Below are 6,222 nucleotides of genomic sequence, written 5' to 3'. Positions count from 1 at the left end.
GGTCCCTCTCACCAGGTGGGTTGTTTGGACTAAATAAAAGAGGCATTTGGTCAGCGATATTAAAAGTCCTACCCAGGGGGCACTCGTAGCCTTTTAGAGGAGTCTTCTGTGGTTGTTAAAAATTACTGATAATAAAATGGGGATGTTAAAGCCATGGCATTTTAGAATATTACAGGATAAATTAGCCTAGTAGGGAAAAAAGCATGCTTTAATACTCGTATGATGGGATGGGCTCTGATGGGATTTAGGGCAGGTGGTAAATAAAACGTAATGTATAATAAAATATACATGCTGATGCCTCTTATGTCGGGTATGTTTTATTCATGAAAATGCGACCTTGCCAGTGACTTTGAAGCAAGCGTGTGAAGCTCGTCTTGACCGCTCCTGTGTTTTAATTGCTGCCGTACCGTGAAGCTCTGAGGCGGGATTGTGAAACACCAGCTGAATTTGTCCGACGTCTTTCTAAACCAGCGTCACGGCGTTGCACGGCAGGTGTTGAGTCACACGGGCCAAAAAGCGTGTGAGCCAACAGCAATGACTTGTCTTCATGCATGGCCGACAGCTGGAGGAGGCACATCTGCACTCGACACGTAGCCTTGTCCATGAAAGCATACACCGTTTCATGTGGACAGTGCAGGTTTGCTTCATTATGCTTGCGTATACAGGTATTCTTACAAGGGTTCCTAGCGATCACACCACACCTGGCATCAAAACACCACTTTTAAAGCACCACTTTTAAAGCGCTTGTGTGTGTAAGGCTCATCCTGCACTTGTACTGTGCAAGAAACCCTGCTAGTGCTAATCAATTTGAGTATTTGTTTTCAGTGAAGAATGTTTTTATTTTTTTATTTTATAAAAAAAATAAAATACATTTAAAATAAATTTTTAATAAATAAATTCCAATAAATGTGATTTGATTTAAATATAAAATAATCAATTAAATTAAAATAAAAGTAATGTTTTATTACAGATGACTGTCCAATATTATTAGAGATCACTGTAAATACTCTTTATGATAAACCTTTTTTTACACCAGTTTCAAACTGCTATAATATACTAAGCTTATATAATATTTGTTTTCAATAAAAATGGGTTTTTTAATTTTTAAAATTTTATTTCTTTATATTTATACACTAGGTCCCCAACTTACGAACACCCGACTAGCAAACATTCGCGGATACGAACACAAGCCGACTGGTCTATGTTTTATTTTATTTTGCCTTGTAGTCGCTCAATCAGTATTTATACTGCTACTGTACATGCTTGACCAGTAGAGGGCACTGTGACACTGCTAATGGGACCAACAGAGGCAGCGTTAGAGCTAATGGGACCAACACAGGAAGAGTTAGACACTGGGGAGATAAAGCTAAATGGAAAGCTAAATTATACAACCCGGACAGAGCGTGTGATTAAAGTTTATGAAGCATTAATAGGCCTGTTTAATTCTACACCACCCACAGAACACTACCTCTTTTAGAAGAGTCTAACGACGACTACGATTTGTCCTTTTTTTCAATATCTCCTCCTCCAACTCCACCACAACGACATATGCTCGACCACTCCTCTTCAAAGGTAAATAACATTTATCATTATGTATTATTATATCACTTTTGTTGTTGTTTTTTTCATTGATTATCCTATTTTAATATTACTACTGCATATACATACTGTATATGTATACACGTACATGTAGTACCTATATCATTGGTAATATTTCCTTTTCCCCTACTTAAGAACAATTCGACATAAGAACGGTCGTCTGGAACCAATTGTGTTCGTAAGTTGGGGACCTAGTGTATATTTTTATGTATTTTTTTAATTGTGTTTATTTTGTTTCCCAAGTAATAAAGAAATAAATTTTTTTACGCAACCATAAAACCCATCACCAAAAGTCTCATGTCATTCCTAATGAGCTATTTCCGGCGTCTGTTGACGTAACGTGACGAGGTGGTACATTAACGTAACATTAACAGTAATTCAGATAACTATATCCTAAACAACATAACTAGTTTACTTGCAGCTTGTAATCTGCAGAATATGATTTTCTTTTTGGGGGCATTTGTGTTCCATCTTTCTCAGTTGTCTTTATAAGTTGATGTTTATATTGTCAATTTTCAGCGGTACAGGAGTGATAGAAGTAGCAGACTGGACGAGACTGGAGCGCCCTCTCGTGGCTGTCGGTGTGAAATAAAACGTATATAAGTCGCTCCGGAGTATAAGTCGCAGGACCAGCCAAACCATGAAATAAAAGTGTGTCTTATAGTCTGGAAAATACGGTATTTTTCTTGAAATGGAGTTGAATTTCACACAAACGAGGCACTAATGGTGCAAAAGAAATACACAGTTGGGTGTTGATAGATTTATTTCATATTAATAATAAAGCAATAAACGTGAACAAAAATCTCAAATTATGGGTTTGTTTTAAATATTCCACTACAAGGTTTATGCACGTAGCTAAGGACGCAAATACTTTGGTGAAATAGTCCAGTTTGACTGGAATTTAGTGCGTAACTTTGCATAATATTTCCCTCCAATTGGCTCTGAGAACATTTTAGTGTGATTTTAAAAAGAAATTGCCCCAAAGAGCGCCTTTTGAACACCTCCAAATATGCAATTAAATGGATAACGAAGATTCACATTCCACTTAAACAGCAAGATTGGACACAAGATCGGCACATTCAACATCTTAATGGCAGTAGAATACCAACAAATATTGTTGGTCTTCTTCTGACATGACCCGCCATCCGCGCGACTTAAACTGGTGCTTTTATTCTGAAGGAGATATATTTTTTTAAAGCAGCATGGTGTCGTCTATTAATACTCCTACAGGTGGCGACAGCGCTCTGCAGTACTGTTGGAAAGACCAACAAGAAGACCAGTGCCATTAAGAAGTTGAATGTGTCGCAACTGTCTCTTGTTGAGCCTTGGACCCACCAGTTGAGAATCGCTATTTTTGAGTCTCAACTGCTTCATTTATGTGTATTATTGTTATTATTATTATTTTTGCCTAGAGTGAATGTTTTTGCTCCAGAACTTTCACAAGTGAGCGCAAGCTTGTCAGGTGATTGTCAGGAAAATGTTTTCTTCTATTAGATGACGTCTGATTTAAATGTTTAGCAAGTGAATTCACTCTGAAATTGACCATTGGTTCGTAAAAAAAAAAAAAAAACGGGCGCGGCGCCGCTGGCGTGTAACAACTTGCACATTAAACCAAATTCATCCTAACTTTTAATACGCGAGCAAACGGGCGACAGCTGGGAATGGTGTTGGCGTGACGGTGGAGTGGGTGTCAGGCCGCTGGTTAAATAAACATGTTAGATAAACCAGCGTCTTTATTTAGACAGTCTGTGAAACAGTCGGCATTGTAGAACGTATTTTATAGCAGGATTAGTGAGGGATAAACAGTTTGTCCGAGTTTATTTCTTGTTTGGGTTTCTTCTCTAAATCAAGAAAACAATGTCAAGTGTCCAACAGCTGATTTGTTGTTATTTGGATTGAATGAATATCGGATTGCATGATTGAGCGTAATAAAGCTGCAGGGAAGTGACAGTGAAGCTCTTTGGAGAAGTCTTTGGACATTTTACTGGACATAAAAGACTCCAAGTATTAGACGTTTCAGTTGTAATGTTGATTAGTGTGTTTATTGGATTGGGAGAGTCAAAGTAGGTTACGCTTATAGTCTTGATCTATGTAACTAAGTACTGTACATCAAATAAAAATATATGTTTTAATAATTATTTTAATATTTTTCATATTTTTATTAGAATTGATTTGAAACAATTCCCTTAAAGTAAAAAAAAGTTGTTTTTAAAAATGTATTTTTGAAAAATTATGTACTGTATGTATATACAGTATATTATGTGTGTGTATGTATATAAAGTGGTGTGAAAAAGTCTTTGCCCCCCCCTTCCTGATTTCTTCTTTTTTGCATGTTTGTCACACTTAAATGTTTCAGATCATCAAACAAATGTAAATATTAGTCAATGACAACACAACTGGACAGAAAATGCAGTTTTTAAATGATTTTTATTTTTAAGGAAGAAAAAAAATGCTACATGTCCCTGTGTGACAATGTGATGGGCCCCTAAACCTAATAAGTGGTTGGGCCCCCCTTAGCAGCAACAACTGCAATCAAGCGTTTGTGATAACTTGCAATGAGTCTCTTACAGCGCTGGGGAGGAACTTTGTCCCACTCATCTTTGCAGAATTGTTGTCATTCAGCCACATTGGAGGCTTTTCCAGCATGAAGCGCCTTTTTAAGGTCATGCCACAGCATCTCAATAGGATTCAGGTCAGGACTTGGACTAGGCCACTCCAAAGTCTTCATTTTGTTTTTCTTCAGCCATTCAGAGGTGGGCTTGCTGGTGTGTTTGGGATCATTGTCCTGCTGCAGAACCCAAGTTGGTTTCAGCTTGAGGTCACCAACAGATGGCCGGAAATTCTCCTTCAGCAGAATTCATGGTTCCATTTATCACAGCAAGTCTTCCAGGTCCTGAAGCAGCAAAACTGCCCCAGACAATCACACTACCGCCACCATATTTTACTGTTGGCATGATGTTGTTTTTCTGAAATGCACACTAACATTGACTTTAACTGAGGCAAGTGAGGTCTGCACTTCTTTGGATGTTGTTGTGGGGTCTTTTGTGACCTCTTGGATGAGTTATTGCTGCGCTCTTGGGGTTATTTTGGTTGGCCGGCCACTCCTGGGAAGGTTCACCACCGTTCCATGTTTTCATCATTTGTGGATAATGGCTCTCACTGTGGTTCGCTGGAGTCCCAAAGCTTTAGAAATGGCTTTATAACCTTTTCCACACAGATAGATCTCAATTAATCTCAGTTAAGTTATGTTTTAACAGGGGGCAGTCACGCAGGGCCATGTAGGTTTAGATTTTTTTCCTCTCTTCATAATAAAAAGTTTCATTTAAAAACTGCATTTTGTATTCAGTTGTGTTGTCATTGACTAATTTTTCCTTTTTTGTGATCTGAAATGATTGTGACGAACATGCAAAGAAAATAAGAAATCCCAAAGGGGCAAACACTTTTTTTCACACCACTCTGTTTTTAAGAGATGTTTAGTTATTTCCTTTGAATGTGTATATTTAATTTTTACAATTATTTTGAGATGTGCTAAACAAACAAAAATAAAATGCGTTGCAATGTAACTATGTTTAAATATAGATACTCAAGTCAAAGATTACAAAGCACATAAAGGTCTATGGAGTATAACTATGTTCATGAAATGTCTGAGGCTTCAATAAATACTTGAATATCTAAGTGGAGTATGTATTGCCTCCAAGCAGCTTGCATCAGTGTTTATAGTCGGGATGTCTGCAGCCTCTCTGTGCTGCTCTAAGTGAACCGTGGACGCTTCAATGGCCGCCTGATTCTAAGTTAAACGTTTCCAAAGAATGGAGACAAGTGACGGGCACAGACCAAGCGTGACGCAGAGCAAACACAAACACACACACACACACACACACACACTGTGCGCCAAATAGTTGTCTGCTTTCCCTGCCCGATAGGAAGTCCGATACGAGGTCTACTGTTTGTCCATGAAGACATAAGCTTAGGGTGTAGAGCACCACGAGCAGGGAGAAGGATAAAAAATAAAAAAAAATCTTTAAGCACCTGCAGTAAAACACAATGCGCGCTTATGAAAACAGCCAAGGGAGGAATTTTTCCAAAATGAGCCAAGTCACGTCTTCAAGGCCCTGCGAGACAGGGAGATGAAAGCAGCGGCGAGTGAAGGAAATGTGGGTTGGGGCGGTGGCGGCGTCACCTGGAGAGGAGGCCGCCACTGACAGGATCCCGACCAAGCAAGACGCCCCGAAGATACGACGGGATGACGACTGGACGCGGCCCGAGCGTCTCGCGGGGTTGTCGGGGGTGAATGCGTGTGCGGACAGCTGTTAGCAGGCGTGACGGCAACCTTCAGCGGGACGCGAGCTGACAGACACTCTTGACGTTTTTACAAAATCTAGGAATTTTTGGACGTACAGCAACTTTCTTGTCATCACAATAATCCCTGATAACATAAACCTGGAAAATCCGCCGCAAATGTTGTAATGTGCACGCCAGGCCAGTAGTTGGCGATGTCACTAATTCATACGCGCATACGGTACAGTCATACATATCGGCATTCACACATACTGATGGTGATGATATCAAAGTACGCCAATGATGCGGTCATCGTTATTTTCAGTACACAACATTAGAGGGAAT

General features: G+C 39.3%; 1 long non-coding RNA gene across 2 annotated transcripts in view; it reads left to right on the top strand.

Moving 5' to 3' along the window:
* LOC129189996 (uncharacterized) overlaps positions 1 to 6,222 on the top strand; it is a 32,190-nt gene that overhangs the window by 938 nt on the left and 25,030 nt on the right. The window contains exon 3 of one of the 2 annotated variants that reach the window (XR_008572912.1): positions 2,830 to 3,578. The exons of the other annotated variant lie outside the window; for it this stretch is intronic. This is a non-coding gene — a long non-coding RNA (uncharacterized LOC129189996). Of the gene's footprint in view, positions 1 to 2,829; positions 3,579 to 6,222 lie in introns of those variants that run through there. 2 annotated transcript variants of the gene reach the window in all.

Source organism: Dunckerocampus dactyliophorus, chromosome 11 (assembly GCF_027744805.1).
Source record: "Dunckerocampus dactyliophorus isolate RoL2022-P2 chromosome 11, RoL_Ddac_1.1, whole genome shotgun sequence".
In the NCBI taxonomy this organism is placed as follows: Eukaryota; Metazoa; Chordata; class Actinopteri; order Syngnathiformes; family Syngnathidae; genus Dunckerocampus; species Dunckerocampus dactyliophorus.
Note: the sequence above shows the minus strand (reverse complement) of the source record. Positions and strands in the feature narration are given on the sequence as shown.